The 12,180-nt window shown below is 37.4% G+C and overlaps 1 long non-coding RNA gene across 2 annotated transcripts; it reads left to right on the top strand.

Moving 5' to 3' along the window:
• LOC126410277 (uncharacterized) lies at positions 1-2,724 on the top strand. 2 transcript variants are annotated; one of them, XR_007573982.1, is made up of 4 exons: positions 1-134; positions 220-311; positions 1,174-1,355; positions 1,440-2,724. It is a non-coding gene; the product is annotated as an uncharacterized LOC126410277 (long non-coding RNA). The 2 variants fall into 2 exon arrangements; XR_007573981.1 differs by having other exon boundaries at positions 1,174-2,724.
• The last annotated feature ends 9,456 nt before the right edge of the window (positions 2,725-12,180 follow it).

Below are 12,180 nucleotides of genomic sequence, written 5' to 3' on the forward strand. Positions count from 1 at the left end.
TTATATTAGATATATGCATGAGGACTTGACTTTGATCCTTTTGATTGAGATGAGGATCGTGTAGGTCATGAGAGAGAGTTGTACCAGAACAATGGAAAGCACTCTTATCATATCCAAATTTACATAAAGGACAGGTACCTAATGATGTACAGTACGATTACTTTTGGACAAAAAATTCTGTCTTATTTCTATTTAGTAATGCATTTTACATTATTGCAGGCAATCAGCAAAAGGAATAAACCTAATCGTGTCAGCAAAGGCTTCAACGCCCTTCTGCAAATAAAAGCTCCACCCATGTTCTTTATGAATAGGTAAATTAGAATTCCCATGATCTGTTTCACATGCTTTGTGGTTACATATTGGCAATGTATGTCCACTGGCTAAGTTTCCCATATTTCAGTTTGACTGCCAAAGGGACCATATCTTTTGGCTGGACATATACTTTGGGAACAGCATGTCATCATATCAGTAGTTGTCTAATTAATAACTTTAGGGTTAGGAATTTAAGAAACAGCCCTTTGCTAACAAAGGATCTTTACCGTGAGTTTGTGACTGATGCTGTTGTTGATGTAATTCATACCCATACTCATTTGGCACGTTTCTTTAGGTATGAGGTATGGCCCAATATTAGCTCGCCGTTGGTTATGCACATGTTTAACTTAGGTCAGATTGCCAATGTTAGAAATTTTTAGCAGGCAGCTAGGTCGGACAGGCTATTTGGATGCTTGTGATTATGCTTCTGATTTACATGCTCCCACAAAATGAGGCTGCCCCATACAAGTTTGTGCTTGTTGTATTGAGCGTAGTTGTATAAAGTGTTCTGCAATATGAGCTTTGATGTCTGCGGTCTGCACCGTAGTACCTGTAGCATGTGAGTATGAGGTGTTCTATTGGTTAACTTATTCATGTGATTTTCATTTAAAGTATATTGCTTTAAGTTGTTCTCCCTGGAAAATCTTGAACCATAATTATCTGGAACTATGGCCGGGTACATAGTTTTTATCAGGATTTTCATGCTCTATGAAATCGTTCCTCAATAGTGCTGAACATGAGTTACTTGAGCTAAATGGCAAGTTGGCAACCTAGACTGTTTTGAGATTATACAAGTATCACACACCGTTTTTGACAGCCTCGTATCAGACTCTGAAAAGACAAACTCTTGGACTGTGACAGGTACCCAAGTCTGAGGTGCCATATGTCAGTTGAGGTGGTGTTATAATTTAACACAATGGAGTTGGAGGATGGAGGACTGTGAGACCTTCTAGAATTGCTATTTTGATTGAGACACCTGTAAACAAGCACTCCTTCTGCAGATCAGCTAGGCCAGTCATCATCATGGAAATGAGGTCGTCCAGGTAACACTTGTGAGAAGCAAAAATAACATGACAATGAGCTACTTTTGTCTGTTTACTGAAATGAGATTAAATTTTTGAAATTAGGTAGTAGACATTGTCAAGGGCCAACAAGGGACATAAAATGACTCATCCAACATGGGTTGCATAAAAAAGTTTTATCATTAGGTAGCTTGATAGGAAATGGTGAAAGTAGTTTGGACACGTTGATCATATGATTCAGTGAAGAACTCATATGATCAGTATCCTTGCTGTCGACAATCCAAAAATTGGTATGGTTACAAGATATACCTGAAAAACTGGCTTGGGCAGATTATCTGTCTTTGAGGAGCTGTTTGATTTAGATACTCATCTGTAGTCAATGTTTGAGCAGAATCACAATTGGATTCCTTGAGTGAATTTGCAATGATGGACTTTGCCTTATCTTCATCAACTCGATTTGTAGAGGAAGATCTGTCTGATCTCTGTTTTTCTGCCTTTCATATTTGGAGCGATTGAGTTTGAAGCATCTCTCCTTACACTGCCCTAAGATGCAACAGTAACTACAATAGTATTGTTGTCTTTTGATCAGCATTGGGGACAGCAAAACTGACTTGTGCTTTAGTATTGATCTGAACTTGGCTTCTCTCTGCTTTTTTTCTTGCCAAAGCAGTGAGAAAACCTCTGCAACTGAAGTTAAAGGATCAATCAAAAGTATCTAATCTTTAATTGCATTGAAGACCCATCAGAAATTGGATGACACAGTCTTCCTGCTTTCTTTCTGCGATCAGTTTCAGTGTTCCACATGAGCACCCCAGAAGAGGATCATAGGAATTCAACTCGTCCCAATAGGCTTTCAGTTTAGTGAAATTGGTGGCCACTGAAGAAACATCTAGAGTTAAACGACTAATCACAGACTTAATCTGGTATTTCCTTGGAGCTGTGCCCTGCTGAACCTCTCTTCCTCAAGTCGACCCAGATTTCAAGTGTTGTAGATGCATAGATAACACTAGTGGCAAGTTCACGAGAAAGAGAGTTCAGGATCCGTGACGGTACCATATGACTGCAACGCCTCCGAAAAATGAATTCAGCTAAGGAAGCGTCTTGTTTGGCAGAGATCAATTTGACCAATGCCAGCTTATTCTTGGCAGACAACATGACCATTGCGACTCCATGTTGCATAGTTGTCACAGGTGAGGAGCTGGGAAACCAACACAACTCCTTGATTGTCTGAATGAAATAGGGGTTGGAAAATTCTGAAGCGTTAAGGTCAGATGAAGACTCTGATCCTGTAGAGAAGCCAGAGTTGGCTGTGTTGTTTAGTGGAGATTCAGGGCCTGTAGACAACATGGCTTTGATACCTTGTCAAGAGGAAGACTCTGCAGAAGTGAAACTAGAAACAGGCAAGAACAGAGCAATGAAGCAGGGTAATGGGATAAGCAGCTCCAGCTTTCATTGCACGATGAGATTAGTTATATCAATGCTGATCTGTGGCAGCATCTAGTAGGGCCCAAAATATTGAGTACTCTGGTGCAGACTCTGTGCTCTTTTGGAAACTATTCAGAATAGCCCAGGCGCCCACCTGGAATCCCCTTGTAAATGGAAGTTTATCACACTGAACCTTCAAGCTTCCTGGGACAAATGCAAATTGCATTTAAGAACCTTAAGGACTTTATCTCGGCCATGCATCTGTAAACTGCTTCGTAGGGAGCCATCCTAGTTGGTGAGGGGGACCCTTGTATGAGAATTTAACCCATCAAAAAAATTGTGTCCAATTAGGAGGCTGTTTGCTGGAGAAACAACACAGGAAAGTTTCTACCCGCTTGTTAACGACTTGCATTTGGCCATCCAACTGCAGATGATGCACCATTTTCATCTACAGGTCAGTACTGTGCAAGCAAAAGTGTTCCAAAATGCCCCGAGGAAGATATTATCTTGATCACTTGTAAGGGCAGCATTCTATGTAGATTGTCAAAATGTTCCAGAAATGCAACAACCATCATTTTGGTGTTTTATGGGAGTAATAAGGTTATAAAATGGGTACATTTTGTTGGTCAATTCACCATGACTAGGATGACTGACCCTCTACAAAAACCATGGAAACGTCTCCTAGACCTTATCAGAAATGGGTATAAGTTACAACAGGCTGGGGGCTTTAAAACTTTAGTTTTATGATGCTAGCAAGTGCCACATTTCTGGAGATATAGATGAACATGCTTTTCATGCTCAACCTGTAGACGAGTGATTTCAGCCTTCTATAGCTTCACCTTCACCTGCATGCCCCCCTCCTTGGAGACATGAAAGTGCTTTAGCTTAACTGGGATATGCAAATAAAGCAAGAACTGGTTGGTAATTTAGCTTGAACTTCACCATTTACACTTTACTGTGGAATCTTGGGGCTAATCATTTAAAAGCAGGAAATAAAATCCCTGGTCGATGGTTAATGATTTGTAATATCGCGAGTGTCTGAGTTGTCTATCTGACATCCCTCCTTCAAGCAGTTGTCTTCTGAGTTGTTTATTTGACATCAAGAGTGTGGCCCACCTAGTGAGATTATCTAGTCTTGGTGGTTGAATGTTAGTGGGTGGAAAGGAAAATCAGTAAAATGATGGTGACTACACAGGTGTTGCTGTTGCTGGTACTGGTGTTCCTGCTGCTGCTGGTGTTTCTCTTCGACGATGCCATTATCAACCACCACCAAGTATGACTAAGCCGCCTAGTGTCACTAGTGAGACAACCATCCATACGACAACATAAAGTAGTTGAGGAAATCTCTTCCTCATGATGAAGGGTAAGAGGAGATCAAAAACTACATTCTGAATGCATATTATGCCCCATTAGCTCATGTCTCATACAATCACTCACTATGGCTGCACTGCCACCCACTACATTTTGTAACGAAAAGGCTGTGTAAAAGATAACGAAAATGACATCGACTAAACTCAAGTTAATTGTCATCTTTGCGTGGATGAATAACAGCAAACTCTCAGGAAGGATATAATTGCATATTTGCTCCATAGGCCATCACTAACACGATGCAACAAATGCAACTCACTCTTCTGCATTTCTAAAAAATGTTGAAGAATATGAATTTCTTCTGTAAAAAGCCAAGGCCATAACTCATGGTTGAGGGAATCTAAGTACAAAATATGATCTGACTAACCAATTTTTATCCTTTTGACATTCTACCAATACAACAAGGACAGTTTTTTCTGTGTTCTTTTCTCATCGGACTCCTGTCCATATGTCTGGTCATTCTTTATTTATTGAGAAACACGAAGAATTGACATACTGTAAAAAAAGGCTTTTCATGCATTTTGAACCGCTGATTTTACATGTTCTGCCTTCTGTTCGTATCTTTGTAGTCCAAGCTTTGGTTTCCATGCATCTTTGTTGTGCAGTTTTTTTTTTTTTTTCATATGCCCAATTTGGCAGATTTAAAGCACTTGTCTTGGCTTGAGATTCTTTGTTTTTCAGAAAATCTGTGCCATTTTTCTTATAAAACTTGATTGCTTTCAATGAATTTTGTGCTTAGAAGGTGTTCTGTTGACAGAATGCTGGTCCTGAACTAGCCTGAGTTCATCTTCTTTTCTTTTTTCATTAGTTCTTGCTCTATTGCTAATCAAACACCCTAATCAAATTATCACCAATGCAAGTCATCATAATAGTTCAGGCCATTGAATCATCTAGGAAGTGCTTTTCACGATTTTTCTTCTCATCTGCTAAAGGTTTTTGTCCTAAGGTTGGGATTGACTTTTGGAGAACATACTCGAGGCCTTCTAAGATAAAGGCCAAAATGGATTCTTCTTTTTCAAATATGAAAACTTGTCCCACTCATAATTTTGCTCTATTTATTTGGCAAGTTTAATAATTAAAAAGAAAATAAACACAAAGCTAACTAATGCCTAAAGTGCACAGATTGGCTGCTAATGGAACCCTTAAAACTTGATCCCAATGAGGTAAATTTTATCTCTTGCTTGAGAGAGAGAGAGAGAGAGAGAGAGTTGGATTATTCTTGGGACATTTCATATCTCTGGAAAATCGATTTTTTTCTTTAGAAATGAGGAGATATGTCCTTTGTATTTTTTAGTCATGATATATATAGTTACCAACTCAAATGTCTTCAGTTTCTACTAGACTTGCCATCAACATTAACTAACTGTAAATCAACTACCGCTTAGCTGGTAAAAGCCATTTTTGGTCATCCAAACAAAAACTAGGTTTTAAAATATGAAAACCAGGTCTTTATCATGTTACACAAATGCTGAAACCAGGTTTTCCAATGCTGAAAGATAACTGAAAATAAAAGTCAAGTCCATAGCAACGCTTCAACAACAAGCTCACTGCAATCTTCTTCCGCCGCCGCACTACAGCATGGCTAAACGAGCTCGAGTTCAAGCTTTGAAATGCTTCATAGAGCCGAGCTCGAGTTAACATTATATAATCCGATTTGAGCTCGAGCTGTACAAAATAGAAGTCAAGCCAGGTTCGAGCTGACCCAGCTCGGGCTCGTGTCGGCTCTTGTTCACCCCTAACCAGAATACATAATGACCGGAAGTCCCCAATCGATAAAAAGAAAAGTCCCTTACAAGGACAAAAATTTGTAATAAAAAAGTCGAAAGTTTAAAAAAGACATTTCTTTTTTAAAATCTCCAAAATACCCCCACTCCCAACTTTTGCGTGCACCACCCAACTCACTCTCATGCGGCAGCGGAGCTACTTGTTAACTGGGGTGGGCCACTGCCCACACCAGCCATTCAAAAATTCCATTATAATGTCCCAACGTTACATTGCTATGACCTTAAAATTATATGCCGTGCCCACCCTAAATTTGTGTCGCCAAGGCAAGTGCCCCACGGCTAAAAAATCTTGGCTCTACCACTGCTCTCATGAGCTACATGGCCTCCATCTGCAACTCCTCTATAACCGAAGTTTCCAAAACTTATTTCAAGAATTGAAGAAATGCAAGCAAATTCCAGATTTGCAAAACCTCTTTGGGTTTGTTGGACTTGGGTTCATGTTCTAAGAAATAAACTTCCCAGTTCGGCGGGGCAATAATGGAAGATGAAAAAACAGAATCGTTGATAAATTAGTCGAGTTTTTCGGAGTGACTCGAGTCGAGCCAGCTTGACTCGTTGTCCGATCACCGACCCGTATTAAGATTCGAAAGAAAGCAAGATTCACTTAATCGGGTCTGGATTATCCGACAAAAAATGATCCTTGTATATTTAAATGTACGAATTTAAGCTAGTTAACTGGATCCGAACCCGTTCACTCCTGAACCAATTCACCAAGATCTGATTACTAACTAAGTTGGTCCATGATCCCATGATTCCAAGTTTCGTACTCGAACCTCAATCCGAACCCTTCCTCCGCCACCACTATCCGGATCTTATTGGATTTAGTACGTTCAAGTTGGGCCCGGATCTGGCTCCAAGTTAGCGAGTTAGTGGGCAGGGCTCTATGTATCGATGGAACAGCCTGGAACCCGAGCTTGTGGTCTACATGTATTTTGAGTCAATAAAGCCATGTTTGATAGTTTCAGACCTGAGATAAGAGGTTGATTTTAAATTTATATTAGGTTAGATCCATAATTTAAACAAGTAGGAAAAGTATAGAGCTAGAAATTTTTTATTGCAGGGGTTAAACTACACTTTCAAAATCTTAACAGGGGTGAAATTATAAAATTTTTATATAATGTAATTAAAAATTTGAAAATTTACATATAAATTTTGAATCCTCCCCTTGCCTTCGTCCCTGCAAACACGGTATTTCTCAAATGGGGATCTCAAATCTATGCTACCTTGTGAAAATCATGGATTTGTGGTCATCTCACTATGTATTTGTTTTAAAATCTGTGGTAGCCTTGAATTAGAGATCGGAATCTATCAAACACAGAAAGGAAGAAGAACACGAACTCCGAAGATTTTCCAAGTCTTCTAACCAAAACACGTAGACTCTCGACGTGTAGACCAGTTCAGCAGCTCAAGTTCATTGGTCAATTATGGGAAAAGTAGGAGGATTCATGGCCAAGAAACAACAACGGTACTGACAAAATTTATCGGTAGCCAAATTTGGAGCCAAGTTTGACAAGCTTGACTAAAAATCTTTGAATTTTTTCGCCAACCTTTTGCATTAGAAACGTCGCCTGATTCTTCTAGGCAGTCGATTGACAGAGACATCACAGGTTTAGAGGTATCTGGAAAAGGTCAATTCCACTCCCGCTTCCACGGCACAAAGCAGTTTCCGAATTGGGTGAAAAGTAATGCGACACATAATTATAGAGTGTAGTACATTCACTATTTGCAGTCTAAAAGAATAGCGTTTGTAAGAACTGAATTGACGGCATAACTTTTTTCAGTCAACGAATCCGACCAGTTATGATAATGATACGCCCCTAGTCGCCTTGAAACTGGCTATCACAAGTTTGAGGCATATTGTAAAACTGTCCTTATTTACGTTCGATCTTAGATCTGTGGTGATATGACTGCATGTGTGTGCAGAAAATTTGAGCTCCTTTTGTGTGTGTGTGCGCCCGTGCGTGCATGCGCGCGAACCAGTCAGTCCTTAGCTGTGTGATTCCCTCTTTCCGGCATCCCTTTGGAATATGCCTCTTTAATGTGGTGTCCTCACGTGCTTCGCTGTCTTTACTTTCTAGGTCTTCGATATTCGTTCCTAAGTTATAGGCTCAGAACATGCACACCATTTTCTCCTTTTTCACGTATTGACAAAGGGATTCCTTCCTTCTTGATCATTTCAATCAGAACTCAATGAAAGAAAGAAAGCAGACAGCATTTAGATCGAATGGCTTTGGCTTCAAAATATGTATCTAATAATTTGAACTCACTTTCATCATTAGAATTATAATGGGTTGTCTTTCTGGGACTGTCAAGAGACGCAGAAAGGGAAGATGATCAAATATTTCTTTCAACATCAATATTAGGTTGGAAGTCTTTTCTCCCATCGTTGGCTGCAGTTGGTCTGTCGCCAACAGAGATCTGTTTGAGGGAAAATTTGCGAGTTAATGGTTTCTGTCTTTAACATGTATGAAGAAAGAATCTCATCTTCAGTTTCATTGCCGTGGGCACGATGTCTCTGTGTTGAACCAAGGGGTAGGATTTTTTTTAATTGACCTACACGCACCATATATCGATGTAGCCTTAGCCCCTGGGGCTATGCACATCGGGCCGGGCCGGCTCGGCTTGATAGTGAGTCGGGGTCGGGCGGGCTTCACACTTGACCCCGCCCAAGAATTAAAACTCGATCCCATTAAATTTAAAAAAATATATTTTTAATGTAAAATAATATATAAACATAATTAATTGTAATAAAATATTATAATTATATATAAAAATCAATAAAATAAATATTAAAAAAAATCGTTCCCACCTGGGCTTGGGCCTGAGTTGGGCAGGGGGTACTGCCGACAGCCTGGCCTACCTTGTGCAAAGGGATGAGGAGAGAGTTGGGCTCTAATTCCGGACTTTGTGATATAAAACTCTTCTCACTCACAAGAAACTAAAATTCAAACTTTGAAGTCAAGATGAAGCTAGTTCTTTTCCCTCTTGAAATTTACTTTAAGCTTATATCAGAGAAGTTGGTGCTAGGTTTTAGCTTCTAGTTTTTCTATGATTTTAACTTAAATATATTTCACATCTATATACTATGGCCATGTCACATATATAGGACAGTTCAGTGCTGCCGTACGTAATATAGCTAAGATTCAAAAAATTTGCCATATGATGTATGATCTTATATATATATATATATATATATATATAGGTCTTGTAGTCCACCAAACAAGGAATCATTCACGATCTCCGCAAAATTTTTCGATATGACTTTGTAGAAGTGGACAAATGCATCTCTGTTCTTCTACTTTAAGATTCCGTTTGCAACACTTCTTCACATGGATCCCATATCGAGATCCAGAAACTATGAGATCCGGAAATTTAAAATAAGGTCGCTTCCCTCTTAACAATATTAGGCCTTGCTGACAACGCAAAAAGGAAAATATTGGATTTCGAGTCAACTGGAAATCCGTTGTTTGATAAAGTAAAGATTTTCCAACGAATCCTTGGCACATAAGAAAAGCTAAGTATTGAATTCTATCAATTTAATACTTTCACGGCCTATTTGGATGGAGGGAGAGGGAGAAAAAGGAACCAAAGGAAAAGTTTTTCCTAGATGATTAATTAATCAGAAGGGAAAGGAAAGAATAACTAATAACTGTTTGAGTGCAAAAGAAAGTAAAGAAAAACATTTTTTTTTTAATGTAACTCCAATCCCTCCTAAAATGGAGAGATTGAGAAGGAAAGGAATGGACACTCCTTTCATTTCCTTTCTTTTCTTTTCCTAACCTTCCCTTTCCTTTTCTTCCATCCAATATTTTCCATGTCTTTCCATTCATCCAAAGAAAGCGTTAGGTTGTGTTTGATAACCTCAGATTTTATGTCCGAGGCAGCATTAACAATTTAAAAGGAGTGCTTTAGAAGATCCTTTGTTTGATAGCCTCATATTTTGGCAGAGGGGTTCCGATTTTAAATCCGCATAGATCACACAAGGTCCCAGATCTGCGGCAGTGAAACAAACACACCCTTAAGGGACATTCAATCGCCTCAGATTTTAAATACTCAAGATTTTGGAACAGTAGATGGATTTTACCATGGATTTCTTGTCATATCAGCAAAAACATGTCACGTTAGATCCATGAATTTTAAATCGAGAGTAATCAAACGTCCCCTTAAAGGAAGCCTAAAGAAGTGATTATAATCAAAAAATACACACACAATTTATTCTTTGCACCATTGATTAAAATTAATCTTTTAATTACCTTTACGTTATCACTAACTTGAAGTGAAGTTTCCATAAAAAAAAACTAGAAAAAAAAAAAGACCACAATGAAGTTAACTTCGGAGTTGAATAGTTTACCGTAGCCTCTTTATGTACATTTTAATAATACCAGAAATCGTTTATGTGAATTTTCGTTCTTTATTAATGCTAGAAAGCTATTATGTAAAGCTAGGTAATCGAAAAGAATAAGTATAATTCTATGTCAGTTTTTAGAAGGTAAACTGGTAGTTTTTATTAATGTAGCAATGATATGAATCTGACAAAAGTTATTGCGTTGATTTTTTCTGCAAATATGAAAAAAACACGGGGGTGTTTTTAACAATATTTAGAAGTTAACTGGGCTCTTTATTGTCACCGACAAGCTTACAAGTGTTTTTCTGATATCAATGAGCGTTAATTGACCAGACGAATTATCAATTAAATGGTTCATATTTTTTCAAGTCAACAGAGTAAAAGATGGTCTTAAACATATTAATTAAACATATTAAGAGCCACTTTATTAGTCAATTTATTAGTTCCCATGCGTATTTGGATCTTACTTCAAATCCAATAAATGCTTTGAAGGGACCATGCCCACGTTGACCTGGACACTCTTGTGGACTCACACGGCTGGGAAAGCAAATCTGGGCTCGGTATTGGCTCGACCGACGAGGCCAAGTCAATATTACTTGGTCAAGGCTGCAAATATATATTAATGGATCTGATTCGAGTACAATATAACTTTACCATAACTTTAGCATAGTTGTCTATATGGAAAGTGACTTGTTCTACTTCAAAATTGAGATGCAAAAGAGATATCCTAGTTTTTCCACATATAATCATTTTTCACCTAGTTGTGAAATTGATATATCTATAAGATTCAGTAAAATTAGTGAACTCTAATCCAATCACTAGTCCCATGTAAATCTTGTGGCTGAATTGAAGTGCTTGAATTTTGATTCAAATAGATTATTTGATTATGTCCAATCCATTGGCATCCTAACGTCAAATTGATGAACTGTGTTCAAACCATAATCACAAATAACGTATCAGAGTTTTAAGTAGCGAAGTTTTTCTCAGGTATAATACAGTAAGCCTGAAAAAAATGGTAAATTTTTAAAAATAAAAAAAACTAAAAATGAGAGAAAAATAAAATAAGTGGGAAATTAATAACACAAACAACAAAATATAAGTAGATTTGCAACAAATGAAAAATAAAAAATAAAGAAAACTGTTTGACATTAAAAAACTGAAAAAATGGGAAAGGTGAAAAAATGAAAAAAAATGTTAAAAACACATTTTTTTTAAAAAATTGTTTTTTTAAGTTTTAAGCCGCCAACTAATTTATCACATTTTTTTTCTGAAAAAAACACATTTTTTGTGACTCCAAACTGTAACATATATGTGCATGTTGGGAGGTAAATATGCAGGTGAATCGGATACACCAATTTTGAATTCGTTAGCACAGATCCAATTCCAAATCAGGTTCAAAATGAGTGTCCAAGTCCAATTTTAATTAATTTATCTGATTGAGATCCAAAAAAGATCAGACCTGATTTAATATAAATATTAGTTCTTATGTTGATCAAATATAAGATTTAGTTGACAAAAAAGATAGAAAATGAGTCATAGCCCATATTTCATTAATAAAATCGGATTTTAAGAGAAATTTAGTGAAGTAAACATTAAAGATTAAAAAAAAAAGTTTTCCCTAAGTAAACATTAAAGATTTAAAAAAAAAGTCGAGTCGACCAATTCAGCTGAATCATATGCGAATCCTTAAAAAAATATTAAAAAGTTATTTAAAGATAATCAATGAAAGACAAATTATAAGTAAGTTTTTTTTTAAATATTTGAAATATTTTAAAAAATGAAACGCCGCATTCCAAAATCAGCCACCGAATTGTGTCTATTTGAGACGTAAGTAGTTTTTACCTTGAGGTGAAAAGTAGTTTTATGTGATTCAAACTTATGGGCATTCCTTTTTGCTGCAGGACATTTAAAAGTAGCTTCTGTG

The sequence above is a fragment of the Nymphaea colorata genome, chromosome 7 (assembly GCF_008831285.2).
Source record: "Nymphaea colorata isolate Beijing-Zhang1983 chromosome 7, ASM883128v2, whole genome shotgun sequence".
Taxonomy (NCBI): domain Eukaryota; kingdom Viridiplantae; phylum Streptophyta; class Magnoliopsida; order Nymphaeales; family Nymphaeaceae; genus Nymphaea; species Nymphaea colorata.